Source organism: Carassius carassius, chromosome 16, assembly GCF_963082965.1.
Source record: "Carassius carassius chromosome 16, fCarCar2.1, whole genome shotgun sequence".
In the NCBI taxonomy this organism is placed as follows: Eukaryota; Metazoa; Chordata; class Actinopteri; order Cypriniformes; family Cyprinidae; genus Carassius; species Carassius carassius.
In genome coordinates, this window is record NC_081770.1 from 1,524,252 (window position 1) to 1,546,294 (window position 22,043).

The 22,043-nt window shown below is 39.1% G+C and overlaps 1 protein-coding gene and 1 pseudogene across 1 annotated transcript in view; both read right to left on the bottom strand.

Moving 5' to 3' along the window:
- LOC132159380 (NACHT, LRR and PYD domains-containing protein 3-like) overlaps positions 1-22,043 on the bottom strand; it is a gene marked incomplete at its 3' end in the record, with an annotated part of 219,906 nt that overhangs the window by 107,566 nt on the left and 90,297 nt on the right. The window lies entirely within an intron of this gene.
- Positions 17,937-22,043, bottom strand: part of LOC132159285 (NACHT, LRR and PYD domains-containing protein 12-like) — a 29,663-nt pseudogene continuing 25,556 nt past the window's right edge.

A 22,043-nucleotide genomic window follows, 5' to 3' on the forward strand; every position in this document is an offset into this window, starting at 1 on the left:
ACTGGCTTGTGAAACTAACTAATTTTAAAATGTGTATATATATATATATATATATATATATATATATATATATATATATATATATATATATATGATTTTTATTTTAATTACATTTATTATTTTTATTCACAAGCACAGTCTACCTTGCTTTTTTCAAGCCTCAATACACACACACACACACACACACACGCAAACACAAATAAGTTCCGTATCAGTTACAAATTATCATTACTTACCTATAAGGCCCTAAATGGTTTAGCTCCTGCGTACCTAACTAGCCTTCTACCACGCTACAACCCATCACGCACCCTAAGGTCACAAAACGCTGGACTTTTGGTAGTTCCTAGGATAGCAAAGTCCACTAAAGGAGGTAGAGCTTTTTCACATTTGGCTCCCAAACTCTGGAATAGCCTTCCTGATAATGTTCGGGGTTCAGACACACTCTCTCTGTTTAAATCTAGATTAAAAACGCATCTCTTTCGCCAAGCATTCGAATAATGTATCTCTTAAATTGTGAGTGTAGTTGCATCTGCATTTTTATTCTTTAGCTTGGGTTAAACTAATTTTACTTTGTTGGATCAGCAGCTATGCTAATGATGTCTCTATTTTGTTTCTATGTTTTGCCATGGGATTTACATCCCGTGGTAACTAGGATTTACACAAGCTCCAGTCTTGATCCAGAACACCTGAGAAGAGATGATGCTGACCCTCAGAGGACCCCAGATGATCCTAACCTTGAATCAACAACAGAACTAACAATTATTGCTACATGTGTGACTGCATCATATAATTACTATTAATTAATAATATTGATAGTTCATCATCTAGCTGACTACGTCTTGTATTATTATTATTATTTTTTTTTTTTTTCTAAAATCCTGTCAAACGTGCACAAACTACTAGCTACTACTAAATATTGTAGAAACATAATTTTCTGTAAAGTTGCTTTGTAACGATTTGTATTGTAAAAAGCGCTATACAAATAAACTTGAAATATTAAACAGGAATGAATGTGATATGTCAAGATGGGCTTTTCTTGCCAAAGAAACTTTTACAACATTACAGAAAAGGGTAAAGATTTTATCTCAAGTAGTGCGTAGAAACGGGGGTTTGCAACTCAACTGTAATCTAATTAGTTTTCCGGGGTTCTGGTGTTGTGTATTCCGTGATCAAAGGGTTACAATTTCAACTTTATGGGTTAGACCTGTATAGTAAGTTTAGTTGAAAGTTCATCTACTGGTCAAAAGGATGTGAAATCTTTTAACAAGTCAGACCATAGAAAAATGTAGTTTAATTCGAATTAATTTAGTTTTATTTTAGTTACATTTATAATTTTATTAACCCCTAGATCTTTCAACCTCAACATAGACGTACTGAGAATGCAAAGAAGTACACAAACACAAGCATACAATCATAAACACACACACACACACACACAGATACAAATTTAAACATACAGAAAACATGAACATGTAACCAAACAAATACAAATATACACTCAAACAGGTACACATACACAAACAAACAAGCGTAGTCTACCTTGCTTTTTTCAAGTCTCAATACACACCCACACCCACACACACACACACACACACACACATACTTTCCTTCTCCCGCGCTTATGTCGTGTTATCTAGTAAATAAACCAGACATATGTAGTTAAAAGTACCCCATTTACCAATATAACAGGAAAGAAATATATCGTCTCAAGTTGTGCATCGAAACGTGACTGTGTCCGGCGTCTGGTGTTGTCATTTAACCGCCAAAACCATCCAGTCATACATCCCAATGTTAGGATTAACAAGACAGAGGGTGTTTTATATATATATATATATATATATATATATATATATATATATATATATATATATATATATATATATATATATATTATATATCGTTAGTTTTTATTTTAATTACATTTATTATTTTTATTCACAAGGTGATTTTTAAACACCGATGCAAACATTAATGCACACAGGTCATACAAACATTAATGCACACAGGTCATACAGACAAGCGCAGTCTACCTTGCTTTTTTCAAGCCTCAATACACATACACATACACACGCACACACACACACACACTTATGAGGTTTTTAACTTATTAAGACTTTGACTTATTGACTTTTGACTTATTGACTTTTGACTTATTAAGATCTTTGATTTCCAATGTGAGACGGAATAACTTTTAAACGCAAACGATACACAATACTTTGTGGGGAGATATCATCGCATTGATTTTGGAATTGTTAAAAAAACCAATGCATTTCAAACAATCGAAGTTAATGCCGTATCTACTCCATCGAGATGAAAGACCGTCTTTACGCAGCAGGATATAAGATAAAGGCCAGACGGTGTTGTAAAAATAATATACATAAATCAACGTGTATGGGTAGCCTATTAAATATTTATGTTATTAGGGTCTGCTCTACTGAAGTTTATTATATTTTAGAGGTGTTCTCAAGAGACGCCCACAGGGTTATCCAACCTTTAAAAACTAAAAGTTGTGTCATGCTCATTACCTGCAAATTATCTTCAAGCCGTGCTACGTTACAAAACCAACAATAAACGAAAACAATGGCAGACAACTACCAGGGTGAGTTTTATATATATATATATATATATATATATATATATATATATATATAAATATATATATATATATATATATAAATGATTTAAATATATTTTAAAGTGAATATTTGTTTAATGTCTCGTGGATGATCTCTAGGTTTTGAGAATCAGGCTTTCGATGAAGGTTTGGAACAGATCCTTGAAGAGTTATGTGAGTATTTTCCAATTTTATTTTATTAACTCAATGTCTAATAATCACATCAATAACTTTTGCTATCATTCTTACAGTTGATGAGGCCGTGTTGTTTGCCTGTGATGAACCCGGAGCTGTTAATAATGGTAAGCCTTTTTCTCAATAAGTTAAAAATTAATGTTCACATAACATGATTAGCATACCAGATAAATAATAATAATGAGATATGTTTTTTTTTGTTTATTTTTTTTGACAGACGAGCAAGCTGTTGGCGACAATTAAGCTGTGATAATTCCGCCAGAAAATGTTGCACAAGAGGTTGTGATAATTCCGCCAGAAAATGTTGCACAAGAGGTTGTGATTAGTACCGAATCACCGCGTGATCTAGGACACGTCACGAATCCCGCCCCCGCCGACGCTCTGGCTTACGAAGGAGCTTCTCACAATCCCCCAGATTTCTCAAGCGTTCGCACTGAAGTTAGCGTTAAGTGTAGACCTCGCCACTCGGAGGGTCAGGGGGTAAAACGTTTGAGGCTACCGGAGCGGGAAACGGACGATATTCCAACCACCAGTCATTTAAGGACTTCGGAGAATAACGGTATGTATTAAGGCAGAAAAACTTGTTATTACGTTTTATGTTTTGCGTTTTATTCAACAAAATAATAATACAAGTTTTATCAACATTTACAGAGCAAGGATATGACGAAGGTGGACTAACAGCCTGGACCGATTCGATGGTGAGCGCATGGGATCGGGCGTCTTTTAACGAATCGGCAAGCGAGGAGGAGACGGAAGACTTACCTCACGAAAATCCTCAAGAGCTGTTCCGTGAACGTGATTTAAATAGAAAGCTTGATTATGATATGCTTCGCCGTGTTAATCGACGGTTTGAGACACTTTTCGATTTGAGCGGTCAAGCATTGTCCTATCGGGGTGCAGAAGAGATCGTTGGTAATGCACAAAGTGATGTGGTGGCAATTTTAAGGAATATCATAGAGTGTCAACAACAGCTCAACGAATCATTGCGTCACGCGGCTGAATTTTGGAGAAGTTGCCACGAACTGCTATATGGAGAATTTCAACAGTTTCAACAGCGTATGAGCGGGGTACCGGGAGAAATCCATCAGGTACAAGTGGAACAAAATCTATCTGTTAATGCTCTTACTCTGATCACGGAACGTTTAAATCTAATGCAAAGAATGTTATCAGATTTGTACCGGCGTGATCACCCTTGATATGTATTATATTGTTGTTTTTTATTATTATTATTTTATTTTTTATTTTTTGGCTTCGATTCGTTATTACCACCAAATATTTCTTGCATTATTGTTTGTTATTTCTTACATGTAGTATTGTTTTGTTCTTGGTAGTGAATTATCATTATTTCTTTCATTTATTAATATTGTTTGTTGGCATTGATTTATACCTTAGCTATTGCATGTTATTGTCTCCATATTAGGTGTTGTTTTACTTACAGGGAAAAGGTGTTTTGAATTTATACCTGCTGTATGTTTCTGTTTTTCATCTGATTATATCGCATTGTGAATCGGTGTCGGTGTTTTCAGGAGTGTGCACGCTTGTCTTTAAATTTAAAAAAGGTGTGTTTTTCGATTTAAAATAAATAAAAAATAATAATTCAAAATGAGTAGTAAAAGATGTCACGATGATTTACATACCCACACTTCAGAAGATGATCAGAGACCATTAAGACCCAGATAAGATTTTCAAAACAATACACAACAGTTACATGAAATTATTAACAATCATTTACAGATGTTACCGCATAATCATCTTAACATGATAGATAGATTACACGAGATTATAGACGAACAACACGAATGGTTGGGTGCCGCTATAGACAGCGATGATCAGGTCGGTGCAGGTCCTTCTAATAACGGTCCCTCAGGATATGATCCGACAGCTCCAGATATGGGTCTCAGTCGGTCTTACATAGACAGACTGGTGAGAGAAGGAGGTAGTGTGGGTGATTTTACGATTGTCCCAAGACCTCGATTTAATGGATTAGAAATTCGCAGAACTTTAAATTTTTGTGAAATAGCAACAGATGATTTTGCCGCTTATAATATATTTTTACATGATATTTTGAACGAAATTGTTACGCTTTCCAGATTATTAGCTGGTGAGGGGGGTTTTTTTAACATCTCTCTGCAAGGTGCAAGTCAGATATTAATGCCATTCTAACGCCTGATAACAATCACGACGTTAATGTATTTGTAGACCAAATCGAACGAACAGTTCAAAAGCAATACGGATGTGGGTTTTGACACCGCTTTAGAGTTATGTGTCTCTGTAGCGCGAAACAAACAAGGTGGGGGTCGTAGGAAGTTGGCAGACCTGGCACATAATCAGGTCATACAGAAAAATAGAATGCATTTGTTTGCCCCCAAAAATTTCACAGACAATAAATGTGTTTTAGCATGTGCATAGCTCACTTTCTAAATCCACAGTGTACCGACGCAGAATTGTTGACATTAGCCAGAAATATACATACCGATCTGGGTTACGATCCACAAGATAAAATTGCGTTGCATGATGTTTCTAAATTTGAAGCCTTTCTAGACCTGAAAATAGTTATCTTTCACAGATCTGATTCAGGTAAATTGGAAGTGTATAAAAATACGGATGAGCCGCATCACAAGACGTTGCATTTGTACCTGCATGAAGATCATTTTATGGGATAAAAAATCTGAAAGGTTTCTTAGGTTACTCGTATGTTTGTGAGTTCTGCTATCAAGGGTTTAGGGATCGTGGTGTACATTATTGCAAATTTACATGTAACGTGTGCACGAACATGTCTTGCTACACGCATCCCAAGAAGCCGTTCCAGTGCGATGATTGTTTGAGATACTGTAGATCTGATTTCTGTTATGAAATGCATAAACAAGCACAAAGTGATGGTTCAAAGTCTCAGTGTGATAGCATAAAATACTGTGATAAATGTTACAGACAGTACAGAACAAAATGGGCCGGTGATAAGCTATTAACGCACAAATGTGCGCCATCCAGATGTGCGCATTGCGCCGAAGTTCTCATGGGTGAAGACCAGCACTGTTGCTATATTCAACCAACCAAGCCTAGAGAACATAGCCAAGACTATATTTATTTTGACTTTGAGACGATGCATGAAGACGGGCGGCATAAGGCAAATTATGTTTGTGCATCAACGCAAGCTGGGGATGAATTTTCGGCGGAAGGGTTAGATTTTGTAGATCGCATGATCAAGCATTTCAGACGACCGAAATTTGAGGGTTACACATTTATCGCACACAATTCTTCGGGTTTCGACTCTTTTATACTGCTCGAGTATTTTACTAGTCAGGGACTAACTCCAAAAATCATACTCCAAGGTTGCAGACTTGTTTACATGTACGACCAAGCCTTTAAACAGAGATACATCGACAGCTATAGCTTCTTGCCCATGAAATTGTCAAAAATGACCTCTGCTTTAAACCTAAACACCAGCGAAAAAGGGTTCTTTCCACATCATTTTAATCGCTTGCAGAATGCAAACTATATCGGTCCGTATCCGTCAAAAGATTATTATGGATACCAGACAATGTCTGACGCTGAACGTGTGAAATTTGATTCGTGGTACGAGGGGATAGCAGGAGAGGTGTTTGACTTCAAAAAGCAATTAGCCTTGTACTGCAAGAATGACGTTGTATTGCTACGTGAAGGATGTATGAAATACCGAAAAGAGTTTATAGAATGTACAAACGTGGATCCTTTCGGATGTATAACATTAGCCGGATGTGCTATGAAAGTGTTCAAAATGCTTTTTTTAACCAAAGACACAATTGCCTTAACGCACAAAAATGCCTACATCAATCAGTACAAATCTTATTCAAATCCTTCCATACAATGGTTGGAATAAATTAAAGCACACAGAAATGTCGATGTTCATCACGCTTTAAATTATGGCGAAGTCAAATTTGGACCATATCATGTGGACGGCTATTATGAGCCTGATAATGGCGATAAAATAGCTTTGAAGTTTCTGGGATGTTTCTGGCACGGACATTGTTGTCGTTTTAATCCTAACGATTTGAATCCGGTGTCAAAAACACCTTTTGGCCTGCTCAGAAGACAATCTGACAATAAGCTGAAAGTTTTTCGTGATACCTATAATCTCAAAGTGCACAAGATTTGGGAATGTCAGTGGGAGTCTGCTAAACAAAACGATCCCAGTGTCGTTGCATTTATGAGTAATTATAATGCACCAGCGAGACTGAATCCTAGAGAAGCACTCTACGGAGGTCGCACGAATGCACTCCGCTTGTACCACGAGACCGGTGAGGGCGAGCACGTGTCATATCTGGATTTCACATCTCTATATCCGTATGTACAGTCGTGTAAAACCTACCCTATTGGGCATCCTGAGATCATTTTAAAAGATTTTGAACCGGTCAAATCTTATTTCGGTCTCATTAAATGCAGTGTACTGCCCCCACGTAAACTACTGCATCCAATATTGCCTGTCAAATCCTCTCAGGGGAAACTACTATTTGCGCTGTGTCGCACCTGTGCTGAGGCACAGTATCAGGGTCAGTGTCAGCACAGTGATGACGAAAGGGTCATTTCAGGAGTTTGGACCTCTGTCGAGCTCTCCAGAGCTATTGATAAAGGTTATTCGGTAGTCAGAATTGAGGAAGTCTGGCATTTTCCGCAGACATCAGACACTTTATTCAGCGGTTATGTTAAGACGTTTCTCAAATTCAAACAAGAGGGCTTCAGGTTTTCCATCACACGTAGTGACAGATGCTGAAAAGGAGTCTTACGTCAGAGATTATTTTGAGAAGGAGGGAGTTCAGCTCGACCTTGACAAAATAGCACTCAACCCCGCACGTAGATCTATAAATAAATATTTATTGAATTCGCTTTGGGGAAGATTTGGACTTAGGTGTAATCAAGCTACAGCTGAGCTTTTAACAGACCCTGAAGATTTCGCCCGCTATATCTTTGGAAACGGACGGGTCATTAATCAGAATCAGAATCAGAAAGAGCTTTATTGCCAAGTATGCTTGCACATACAAGGAATTTGTTTTAGTGACATAAGCTTCCAGTAAACAGAGACAACAACACACAGACAAAAAAAAAAAAAAATTACAGGAGAATTACAAATTGGCAAATAAATAAGTGTATAGACAATTGTGCTATAAATGATAATGGAATAGGATTGAGTGAGATGCAGGAATGTTCTAGGATGGAGGGGTAACAAATAAATATAAGGATATTGCACATTTTTGTATAAGTTTAAGTGGGAAACATTTAACTGTTCATGAGGTAGATTGCCTGGGGGAAGAAACTATTCTTGTGCCTTGCTGTTCTTGTATTTGCGGCTCTGAGGCGCCGGCCAGATGGCAAAAGTTCAAAGATGGGGTGACTTGGATGTGAGGGATCCAGAGTGATTTTCTGAGTCCTTTTCCTCACTCTGGATGTGTACAGTTCTTGGAGGGTGGGCAGGGTAGCACCAATAATCCTTTCAGCAGTCCGAACAGTTCTCTGTAGTCTTCTGATATCTGATTTTGTAGCTGAACCAAACCAGACAGTAATTGAAGTACACAGGACTGACTCAATGACGGCTGAGTAGAACTGTTTCAGCAGCTCTTGAGGCAGGTTAAACTTCCTCAGCTGGCGAAGGAAGTACAACCTTTGTTGGGCTTTTTTCACAATGGAGCCAATGTGATTGTCCCACTTCAGGTCCTGAGAGATGGTGGTTCCCAGGAATCTGAATGACTCCACTGCAGCCACAGTGCTGTTCATGATGGTGAGTGGGGAAAGTGCAGGGGGGTTTCTCCTAAAGTCCACAGTCATCTCCACTGTTTTGAGCGTGTTCAGCTCCAGGTTGTTAAGACTGCACCAGACAGCCAGCTGCTCAACCTCCTGTCTGTAAGCAGACTCGTCACAGTCCTGGATGAGGCCGATGACTGTAGTGTCGTCTGCAAACTTCAGGAGCTTGACAGAGGGGTCTTTAGAGGTGCAGTCGTTGGTGTACAGGGAGAAGAGCAGAGGGGAGAGAACACATCCCTGAGGGGCACCAGTGTTGGTGGAGCAGCTGTTTGACATGAATTTCCCCAGTCTCACTAACTGTTGCCTATCTGTCAGAAAGCTGGTGATCCACTGACAGATAGAGCTAGGAACAGAGAGCTGGGTCAGTTTGGTCTGGAGGGTTGTTGGGATGATGGTGTTGAAAGCCGAACTAAAGTCCACAAACAGGATCCTCACATAAGTCCCTGTTTTGTCCAGATGTTGCAGGATGAAGTGCAATGCCATGTTGATTGCATCATCCACGGACCTGTTTGCTCGGTACGCAAACTGCAGGGGGTCCAGTAAGGGTCCAGTGATGTCCTTCAGATAAGCCAGAACCAGTTTTTCAAACGACTTCATGACGACAGACGTTAGAGCCACAGGTCTGTAGTCGTTAAGTCCTGTTATCTTGGGTTTCTTTGGAATGGGGATTATGGTGGAGCGTTTGAAGCAGGAAGGCACTTCACACAACTCCAGAGATCTGTTGAAGATCTGTGAAAAGATGGGGGCCAGCTGGTCAGCACAGATTTTCAGACACGCTGGTGTAACGCCATCTGGGCCTGGTGCTTTTCTTCTTTTGTTTTTCTTGAAGACCTGGCGCACATCATCTTCACAGATTTGAAGAGCAGGAGGTATGGAGAGGGGGATTGCAGGAGGTGTTAATGGTTGTGTAGGGAGATGGTCAGAGTGGGTGTTGGGGGTTTCAAATCTACAATAAAACTCATTCAGGTCATTAGCAAGTCGTTGATTAGCCTCAGTGCAAGGGGATGGTGTCTTGTAGTTTGTGATGGCTCTCAGTCCTCTCCAAACTGAAGTAGAGTCGTTGGAAGTAAACTGGTCTTCCAACTTTTTAGCGTAGGTCTTTTTAGCCGCTCTAATCTCTTTGTTCAGTGTGTTCCTGGCCTGATTGTACAAGACCCTGTCCCCATTTCTGTAGGCATCCTCTTTGGCCTGACGAAGGTGTCTGAGTTTTACTGTAAACCATGGCTTATCATTGTTGAATGTTAAATAAGTCCTGGTAGGAATGCATATATCCTCACAGAAACTAATATAGGATGTTACAGTCTCTGTGAGTTCGTCCAGATCGGTGGTAGCAGCTTCAAAAACGCTCCAGTCTGTGATGTCAAAACAAGATTGTAAATCCTGCTCTGTTTCGCTGGTCCATCTCTTCACAGTCTTTTACTACAGGTTTAGCAGATTTAAGTTTCTGCTTGTAGGTCGGTATAAGATGAACCAGACAGTGATCAGAACGTCCCAAAGCTGCTCGTGGAACAGAGTGATATGCATCCTTTATTGTGGTGTAACAGTGATCCAGTATATTACTGTTTCTGGTGGGACAGGTAACATGCTGTCTGTATTTTGGCAGTTCACGGGAGAGATTGGCTCTATTAAAGTCCCCAAGAATGATTAAAACAGAGTCCGGGTGTTGTTGTTCTGTGTCTGTGATCTGATCAGCGAGTTTCTGTAAAGCTGAGCTCACATGCGCTTGAGGTGGAATGTAAACACTAACCAGAATGAACGAGTGAAACTCCCGCGGCGAATAGAACGGCTTGCAGTTGATAAACAGCGTTTCTAGATCAGGACAGCACATCTTCTTCAGGACATAAACACTTCTCATTCGTGTCGGACACTGTGGCTTTAGTTCAATGGTGCTATGCCGATGAAGACCCCGCCCCCGCGAGTGATGTTAATGTGTTCATCGCAGCGTTTACCACGGCTTACGGGCGTTTGGAGTTATATGATCTCATGGATCAGTTAGGACCCCGTGTTTTTTACGTAGATACAGACAGCGTTATCTTTGTATCGAAAGATGGAGATTGGGTACCTAAAACAGGTGCATATTTTGGTGAATTGACGGATGAGCTTGATGATGGAGATTTCATAAGTACTTTTGCGTCAATGGGACCGAAAACATACGCGTTTAAAACCACAAAAAATCAAGTAACTCTTAAAGCTAAAGGGATCACGCTGCATTCTGCTAATGCGAAAATTGTAACTCTAGAAAGCATGATATGCCTGATACAGGGATATGTAACATCACGTGACACTAGCCACCTGCTCACGCACACAGAGACCATTGTGCGGAATAAAAAGAAGTTCACTCTGCATAATAGAGCAGTCTTGAAAAGATTCAAAGTTGTATATGACAAACGCGTGCTACTTCCTGATTACACCACACTTCCTTATGGGTACTAATGGTATTTCTAGCATACAGAATGTGTATGTTGAAGAGGATTTTGACTTTCGTTTCCAATATCCTTTCTCAGCCATAGTCTCTGGGCCATCCGGGAGCAGAAAGACTGTTTTTGTAAAGAATTTATTGTGTAATGCACTCAATTTGATCAATGTAAAAATTGACAGTATTGTATTTTTATACAGTTGTTGGCAACCTTTGTATGATGAACTGTTGTCATTGTATGATATAAAATTTATTGAAGGTATTCCAAACTCTTTAACCGATGAAACTTTAATAAAGCCTAATGTCAATGTGTTGATTATCTGTGATGACCTAATGTCTGAGGCATTTTCAAACGATGAACTCTCGCGAGCTTTCACACAATATGTTCATCATATACCATTTTCTATCATACTGATAACCCAGAATCTGTTTTTTCACGGTAAAACCAGTAGGACTATCGCTCTCAATACTCACTATCTTATTTTGTACAAGAGTCCGAGAGACTCGATGCAAATAATGACTTTAGGACGTCAGATTTACCCAGGAAATACAAAGTTCTTTATGGAGTGTTATAAGGATGCTACCAATCAACCTTACGGATTCCTTTTGATTGACTTTAAAGCTAAAACCCCAGAGCGTTTTCGTCTCAGATCAGAATTGTTTTCAGATCAACAGGTGGTGTATGTACAGAAAAGACTACGGTAAATACTGTTGTTGAAAATGAGTGATAGGCTCCGTAAAAACCTACCTCTTTTAAAACTATTATATAAGGCTTCACCGAGACAACGCCGTGTTATTTTACAGTCAGCGTCAGATCAGCTGATTCTATCCCTGTGTGAGATAGCTCTGAATGTACTTCACGGTAACATACCTCTAAACACCAACCAGTTCCGGAGGTTAAAAAAGAAAAAAACAGATCAAATACGCCGCTAGTAAAAAGGTTAATATCCAAAGAAAAAAGCGGTTGATTAATCAGCGGTTTTCTTGTACCTCTGTTAAGTGTGGCAATACCATTTATCACTAGTTTAATAACCTCCAGACAGCATTAGGAATGGAATATGCCGAAAAACTTTACCTAATCCCTCAGAATCAGATGAATAAATTAAGAACTGCCGGTGTTCGTGAGACAATTCAACAATTCAACTGTGGAGAACGATTTAGATACAGCTATAAGAAACGTATTGCAGAGAAGTGATTTAGATTCGCATGGGAAGGCTAAACTTTATTCCAGCGTCTTACAGAGGTTTTTAACTATAGTAAAACAAGGTGATTTGGAGAGTAGTACTTTAACTCTTTCACTACCGAAAACGGACGCTATTCACGCCGATGAACCTGCTAATACACCTGCTAATACACCTGCTACTGCACCTGCCACTGCCCCTGTTAGTGCACCTGCTGCTGCACCGTCGCACGATGAAAGCGAGGATCAGATTGTCAATGAAATCTTAAACAATGTGCAGCAAAGAAGTTTAAAAAACATCAAACTCATTCTGAATAAAATGTCTAATGCCAAACAAGTGTCTTCATGGACAACTTCTGGCGAGTTTGTATTTAAAGGGAATGTAATCGTAGGTTCACACATGTTGGATTTGGTTAAAAGTATAACGGTGCCTCACACACTCTGTGATGAATACAGACCGCGTGGTTGGGATGAATTTCTGGATGCTTTTGCAACTTTAAATATACCATTTTCCACTATCACGAATCCGCAGGTTAAACGTATGGTTGAAACCCTTAAAAGGAAATGGCCTAACCCCATGAAAAAAGGGATTCGTAAAAAGCATGCGGCAAAGACTATACCACGATCTACGGCCACTGATGGACAGTTGTTTAATTCACCCTCACTCGATACTACTGCCTGGTTATCTTTTTAATTTTTTTTTTTTGTGTAAATATGTTTTTGTGTAAATATGTTTTTGAAATAATTGTGTTGTGTTATGTATTACGTTTTTGATGTTAATAAAAAAGATGGAAAAAGAGATCTGTCTATACATTGTCTTTATTTATACAGTACAACCATATTGTTAATACATTCAAGATTACATAGCATTTTATTTATTATTAAACATAAAATAATACCACAGTTCTAGGCGTACTACAGACACCTTTTACAATTTTGTACACACTTAATACAATTAAATGTATCACAGAGAGAAGGTTTCAGTCACTTTACAAATCGTGCAACCATGTTATCATTTTTAATCAGATCATCATGATAAATTTTAACAACATTTTCATAATCATAACCCTTTGACATGTGATACAGAAAAAACACACAATGTTGTCCGCAAGTGTCTGATGTGAAGTCTTGAACCTGTTTGTTAGAGTATTGTACACAGATAGAATTGTTTTTTAAAAAGGTTTGTACGGTCTTTGGAAAACGAGGGTCTTTTGGAGATCCTCCAAAGGTATCAAAAAAGCAGCTCACGCCATCCTTGGTTATGTAAATTGCTAACCAATGCAACCCCGGTTTTGTGGAGGGGTCCGAGTTAAAAATAAGCATAGACGGGGTATTCTTTACGGTCACTTTGGGTAGATAATCGCTGGGAAGCACTCCTAAAAAACTTGTATTGTAATTTTATCCATAACAGACGTTAGTTGAACCGTATTCATTTTCCCTCCTCCTCAGTAATAATCCACTAACACCTGTCTTCGATTGGATATTTCAACAATTGAATCAAAAATCGCATATACGATAATGGTTATGGATTGTCTGAGAGGTTGTCTGAATCGTGCTTCTAGTCTAATATTTCCCGATTTAATTAGTGAAACATGATTCGAACAATCTTCATCAGGGGACAAATTAAAGGCATAGAGCGTGTAGCCGTTTAGAAAATCCTGACGATCTATTACAAGAGGTTGATTTTTAAGATGTCTTCCGGTAGCCGTCACGAGTTGATAAAAGTCCCTAACGGCTGATCCGCTTTCATATTCCAGTTGAAACGGTTTGGATGGAATTTGGACGCCGTCTTGATATAAAGCCAAAAACTCCAGGTTAAAATGTTTAAAAGCAAAGGGGTTTTTATCATACGCTCCTGAAAAGGCTGAATTTTCGGTCATTGCTAAAATTATTGATTTTGGTAGTGTACCGAGAAAAAGATTTTCTTGATTAGATACGCGAGAACCAGCTGGGATAGAAAAATTCTTCACACACACACGGTCTATGGGGTATTTAGCAGTAGTGCTTAGAAGCGCCTGAGCATGCCCCAACCGGACTCCTGGTGAAACAGTAACTTTTTTGACAAAAAGAGATGCTGACACAATATTGAGTTTATAACCAACAGCGTCATCTCGCATTAGGCAGAACTCATCTTTAGCTCTTGTCATCCTTATTTTTATATCTACACCATTCAACATTAATTTTTCTTGAAAGAAAATGTTGCTGTGAATGGGGGCTAGTAATTCTATCACATTACTAGCATTGGTAAATGCAGCTCTCTTCATTAACCCCGTATTTTCTCCAGCAGGGTCAGTAGCATCCATGTGACCCGGTGTATCTTTGTAGAACAAACCGGCTGAAAAGAAACTTTCGAGTGTATCTTTTCCAAAATTAATCAGAGCTTCAATCAAACATCTGTAGGGGTAGGTACTGGAACTCTGGGTTATCAGACGACCCCCCAGAGAGACATCCACCTGTGAGAATATACATGCTCCCGGATAGTTTATTAAACCAACAGGCGATCCGTCTGGTATATTAGAACCGTCGGGTCCGGTTATTTTGAGTCTAGTATATAAAAGAGTGTTATTAAGATCCAAATAATCCTCTCCCGTGCCAGCGATAAAAAATTCTAATGGTGATGAATCGGTTATTGCGGATAGAGGCGGTATTTCGACGTAAGTATTTTTTTCAATGGACGTCTGTGTCATGGGGATCGTGAATAAATCTAACTCTGATTTAATACACTCCTCGGACATGCGATGGAATAGAGCCATGTTTAGAAAATAGTGTTCAGAAATCTTTTGGTACGGACGGTTTTCTTTACACGTTTAGTGCGGGGACGCCGGTTACATTTTGGGGCCGCGCGCTTGTTACTGCGACGTTTAGCTTTCTTCACACGGCCACTCCCCCTATGTAGACGCTCTCCCGGTGGTTTAAAAGAACCTCGTGACATCACCATTAACCCGTTGCCATTTTGTCCATTATTATTATTATTGTCGTTATACGATCTTGATAGTGCGCTGGTCACAACATCGCTAGCTATATTTCTAGCAGCAGTTTTTAGATGTGGTTTTACTATACTAAAACCTCTTTTCAACAGCGGTAGTGCCGTCCTAAAACCACCCGCGTAACCTGGTAACCCGTTACCCGCCTGGTTCCGGTAGTATGTAACATATCGCTCGGGATCCATAGTTGCGTAATAGTTTGCTAAAACTAAAACTTATTTCACCGGTCTGAAGTGAAGTTTAGCCACAACTTTACCATACGTGAAACGCACGTGTTTGTTCTGATCGTCTTTAACCTCAATGCAGATATCTGTAATATTAGATTTATTCACAGGTACGTAATGCGGCTTGTCGAATCTAACACTGACGCTGTCATTAGATGTACCGTCTATATGTACAGTTCTCAGTAGCGGTACGTACGAATCACCTACTGCTTGATATTCGATCATATCACTGTATATGTACATGCTATAAAATGCACCTCTTATGTCAGCTTGATGCGGTGCATATGTGACGACAGGTGCGCCGTCAGAACTATTTTTGGTGTGCTGTTTTGCAGTTCCTAGAGACACACCAGACTTTAATCCTAGAATAATAGCCAACTTCCCATAAAATATCAAAGATGTGTTTGTCGGTGCTTTTAGAAATATCCTGTTTTTGATGTGATTGTAACCAAGTGAGACTTTCGGGGGAAGGTTGGCGTTGATTTCTCTAACCAGAAATAGTACATCTTCATAATAACCCGGTTTTAACGTATTGCACACTTTAGATACATTTTGTCGATTTTTTTCTTTAATGTAGATAATCACATCGCTGTCCTCTTCGTAATGCGTCTCATCATATCCCAGTATATTAGGGTCGGTGTTAATAATAAAGGCGGCATCATCCTCATTAAACGTATACCAGGAAATAGGATAATAAAACTCGATTAAACCGACTTCCCATTGACCTTTGAGGTTCATACTTCTTGCTAGTCTCGTTTTGTAATTTGAGATACGATTGTCAGGGTAAACATCCATAGATGCATTACAAGGTAGCGTGATATAAAAGCCGCCCTCACTCATGGTGTAGTTTTTCACAAATGCTACTTATGACACCTCCGGTTGTTACTTTAATGGATTCTGTATGTCCACGATCTCCTTTTCTGGTAACCATGAGGAAAACTTAGTAGGCCAGCCCAGCCACTTGAGACAAAGCACTTGGCGGCCGCTTTTTTTTCGATCTAAAATCTTTTCTATTTTAAACGATTTGTCTTGGTTCACAATGATTTTTTGTAATTATTTTTCATAAAAGCAACCGTCGATAACATCACCGTCATAATCTTGTAGTCTGTACACTGGAGGGTTTCGTGGTATACGAGCGGCTATAGTGAAATATTCCTCGGTGTAATTCTGTTCATAACCCTTCGAAAATACACCTCTAACTTTTGAAACTCTAACTACATCCCCTATTTTATACTTGAAGACAGGTGTTCCTTTACATAACTTTCCATACAGATTATTGAACACATCTGTCTCATTTTCTTTATTGACGTCCAACGGTCGCATTTTAATACTTTTGTGATAACTGGCGTTATATCCTTCTATAAGATCTTGTAAGATATTGTAGTAACGCTTTGAATTGATAGCCGTTAAAAACCGAGCCATTTTCGATTTAAAAGTGCGATTAAATCGCTCCACACAAGACGATTTTACATCACTTGCTGTAGCAAAATGATGTATGTTATACTTTTTCATCAGTTGTTGGAAATGTTTGTTGAAAAATTCTGTACCTTTATCGGTCTGTAATTTTTGAGGTATATGGTCTTTTTTGAGTATGGAGTCGAATGCTTTCGTAACCTCTACACCTGTTTTATTCTTCAGCGGACGTACCCAAGCATACTTGCTAAAAACATCTATATATGTCAGTAAAAATTTGATACCGTCGTTTTCTTTCGAAAAAGCAGACATGTCAACAAGATCTGCTTGAAACTGTACATCTTTTCCGTACACTATCACTCTATTCCGTTTGTATTTGATAGGTGCTGTCTTGTGTAATGTATAAGTGTCCTGAGATGCTAGCCAATCTGATATTTCTTTATCCTTCAGAGTTACCCCGTATTCCTGTAGTACACCGCGTTTTAATCGTTCTTTACCTCCCAAAGAACCAGGGTGCGCTGGGTTGTAGTACACTTTTTTCATTAATTCAGACATCTTACCACCACTAATGTTTACACAAAACAATGACAGAGTTATTAGGGTCAAAAGCTTTTTATTAGCAATCGTTGCAGAAGACGCATACGAGTTCAATTTGATTGGTCATACATTATTTAATTATACATCATCTAGATATTGAAGGAATTTCACACACATTAAAACATTTTTCGCTATCATAAGCTCAACTAGCATGTCAATAATTTTATATACGTCTATCGGATCATTTCTTGACAACAACATTACACACACATCGGTTACATAAGTACAAAGACATAAAATGTTACCTATTTTAAGACTTTCTTCACATTCAGGCATAAGTTCAAGAATATTTTTAACAGTCATGCGCGGGTTATACGTGTTTGTGAGGCAGTGAGTTGTCATAACACACCACTCCTCCGACATTCCCCTCACAAATAACATTTGTTTTTTTAATTTCATTAAACGTTTATTGTCCACATAACATTCACTCTCATCATCTATAATCTTATACAATAAAAAAGTTATTTCACTCTTAATTCTTTGTTTAAATATGAGTTTTCCCAGACAGTTTGTGCTGCAGAGGTTACCCATGTTCCCACGGTTAATCAGAATCAGAAGGTGTACTCTTCTTCCAGCTGTCAACAGCATCGTAAATGGCCTGCTCGCAAGTTTCATCCACAAGTTTCGTCCGGAGTTCTGCCAGACCTTCCACTATGTACATCTCATCTCTGAGGTCACACAGAACACCATCGACAACCCCCTGAATTCTTGTGTAAATTTACACAATTTATGCGAGAGTTGTTCAAAACATCCCAGAAAATAGTATGTAGGTGCCTCATAGAGACATGAATGTTGTGTTTGCGAAGGATGATTGACCTGACATCCGTAACAATCTTTCTTCAGCTGTTTGTCAACCAGATGTTCCAGAATTATGGCAACAACAGCTTTAATGATCTTATGTCCGATCACCCCAATGCAACCGTCGACGGTGTCCGAGACGTTTTCAGAATTTGCTGTGCCAGATGGACCAACGTGGGGAGGTGGTGGCGGATTGTACTTTGAGAGGAAAGCGAGGTTATGGTATCCGAGCTCTGTACAGAATTTGTTCAGCCAGGCGTCATTGTCCGTCGCTGACCACGGTGCGGATGCGTTGTCATCGCATACAAATTGTGGAGCTGTCAAGGTATTTTCTTGAGTCATGTTGGTGGTGGTGATGTCGCTCGAAGTCTATTTCCACAGAGGCCCCTGACGTGCGTATTTAATGATTATAGATGGTAGGCGGGGCCACATGAACCCCTCTCCGGCTGGCCACACACCATTCAGGGTGAAACAGCTTCACTTGTATGTTGTTGTTTCTGTCAAACGTCTCGCACCACTTAAACATTTTGTCTATCTTTCCAAATATCTCCTCTAACGCAGGCACGTCTTTCCACTGAAACAAAAATTTTATCTTATAGTATTTAAGATGGTCCTCTTCAGATATTGGCCATGCTCATTCAGGTAAATCCAGGAGACGGTCGCTGCAAAGAATATATATATATAATCATCAGCATAGTTGTTAATGTGATCTCCGAGCACTCTGTAACGCATTCCTGGAGTGATACCGTTCCATTCGCCTATGAATAGAGGATCGTCGCCTCCATCTTTTAGATCACGCCAGACATAATTGTAAAATAAACACCAATCTTTTACTGTGAAAAACAGATCAGGATCCTCGGCTGTGTCGTACGTGACCCTTTCATTACTGTCCACGGTGCTCAGTCTGACCTCGCGGTTGCACTTGTCAAAATCGTAACTGCAAATACGATTACCGGATAGATGAAACTCACGCTTAACATTGTCCAAAGGTTCGTGGAGGAAATTGGCCAGACACGGCCCATGTTTTATCTTCCTCGGGGCCAACATTAGCTGTTCCATAGCTAACTCAACACTCTTCTCAGGAGTTTTAGGTGATGATGTCGTGGCCATTGTTACAGAATAGCTCTCCAATTTTTCCAATTCACAAAACACCGTTCGTATTTTACAACTAGGTACGGATAAATTAGTTTCAACAAAAACCTCTTTTTATACACTTGTTACAGCCAAATTGATGCTTCTATCACGCCTCCTGCCCGGCCCTCTCTAGCGCTGGAGGCGTGGTTTTTTCCGGAGCATTCCCGAGCCTCATTCTAACTGTGTTTGCGGTGGTGGTAGGTTGTTTTACGGACGCTTCACAACTCTGCCGGAGGATCTTTTTTTTTTTCTTTTGTCTAACAGTCTCGCTTTTTAAAATTGTAGTTAGTGGTAAAGTACTGCATAGATTTGACAAGTATCTTGTCCGATGTATTTTATTTTAGATCCGCGTAATGCCTACCATCTTTTTTCTTTTGTTTTAACTTTTCTCTAACATCGTGACAAAACTCCTACTTTTCTGGTTTGTATCGCTGCTTTACATTCGTTTCTTTTATTCAGTTTGAGGTAAGGTACAAATGCTAAAACACTATTACCTAGTTTTCTTTATTGTCTAACCTAGTTTTATTTCATTTGTAACAACTTTAACAACGTTGTTACACTTTTCCAACTACGAAAACGATCATTACATTGTTTCCATTGCTGCTATGTGTTTATAACCTTTTTCTTGAAATACACGGTTTATTTAAAACCTTAATAAAATCATCCCTTACACCATTTTCATGATTTCGTCCTTTTCAAAGTTTAAAAAAAGCACATAGCTTCCCACAACTTCTCCCCCCTCCAAAATTCCTCCTTGGTTCATAAGTTCATATTTAGGTCACTGGAGGGTGTACAGGGAGGGGAGGGGGGTGTACAAACAGGTGTCCAGAACAGATGGCTTTTATGACCCTCATCAATCAAATTTTTGGAGACAAGGCACCCTGGATCCTCTCTTATGTACATTAACAACACACACACACACAACTAAATATAAATGAAAATATAACAACAATGTGTAGAAAACATGAGAAGTTTCAAACATTGTAGATTTGCTTTATATCTTTTGATACATTTAAGCGCTGCATTTGACAATCACATTTAAACATCTGAATCATTATGAATGAGTTTAATAGAAATATTATTAAACTAAAGAGCCAGACAGACTCATCTGAGCTTCTTCCTCCTCTGTTCCAGCTTTACATTAAACACAATGATCATCTGCTTGAATACTAAAGCAACATTAATCATTCAATATCATGTTTCTAACACACATGCTGCATTATTTGATTGTAAAGTCTGAGTCTCTTCACCTGTATGGATCACATTTACACATTTATCACACATTTATTTCTCCTCATAGACACAGTAGTGAAGCTCTTCTGTGGATCTTCAGCTGATGTTTACTGCTCCTCTCAAGATCACTTCACTTTATGAGATACAGCTTTCATCAGCTTTTGGTAATTTAACTCTATCAGAGACTCTTGGAAATTAATCTTCCTCTTCGTCTACACTGTAAGGTGGAACAGAAAAGTAAAAAATTAAAATAAGTAAAATAAAATTAAAATTACTATTATATTTATAGTTTCTTTTTAAAATGTTATTTACATGATCTTGCATAGAAATTTCTAAAACTATATTTGTGTTTTAAATACATTTGAACAATTCCGTTCATATGTTTGTCTGAATGAAATACTAACAAGTGTACACCAAATATAATAAATGACAAGGAACAAACACAAATGTGATTTAGTCTTAAAACACAAATCTTTCAGTTAAATGTGTCACTAGTTAAAGCTGTTTGTCTCTAGTTGAAACATGTTTGTATTGGTCTCAGGAAATAAGTGAAATGATTGCACAGCTCGCTGGAATACTGGATTCTGATTGGTCAGTCGTGACATTCGGAGGTGTGTTATTCATTAGGTGTGTGTCATTAGCAGCAGAATAACACACAGTCATACGGTATTTGAGTCGGGCGTTTCTTTGACTTCTCTCGTATCACAGCACCGCGCTCTCACTCGTTTCATTCAAACACAACTGCTATTAGCTTGTGCCTCAGTTACTGACTGGATTTACCCTCAAACCAAACCGCAGGAGATTCCTGTTAATAGTAGACTTGAGGAGACATTGTTCAAAGTGTGTCTTGTTGTTCAAGTTGTTGCTAACGGAGCAGAAGTGTTTAGCTGAATCTAAATTGTGTCTAATTCTTCACTTGTGTGTCAAGAAAGCATATAATAAGTGTGATAATGCAGATGCAGCCGGATGTTATCACAGAATAAGTCTCTTCAGGAGGACACAAGTCCTGATCACCCTGTCGGGTTTATTCTGTGATAACAAGCGGCTGGAGGTACATTGGGAAGTCGTGGCCTAATGGTTAGAGAGTCGGACTCCCAATCGAAAGGTTGTGAGTTCGAGTCCCGGTCCGGCAGGAATTGTGGGTGGGGGGAGTGCATGTACAGTTCTCTCTCCACCTTCAATACCACGACTTAGGTGCCCTTGAGCAAGGCACCGAACCCCCAACTGCTCCCCGGGCGCCGCAGCATAAATGGCTGCCCACTGCTCCGGGTGTGTGTTCACAGTGTGTGTGTGTGTATTCACTGCTCTGTGTGTGTGCATTTCGGATGGGTTAAATGCAGAGCACAAATTCTGAGTATGGGTCACCATACTTGGCTGAATGTCACTTCACTTCACTTCACTCACTTCACTTCACTTCATTATCTCTTACAGAAAGTAAGTGTAAAGTAATGTGACGTGTTGCTTGTCAAAGTAAAAACACACA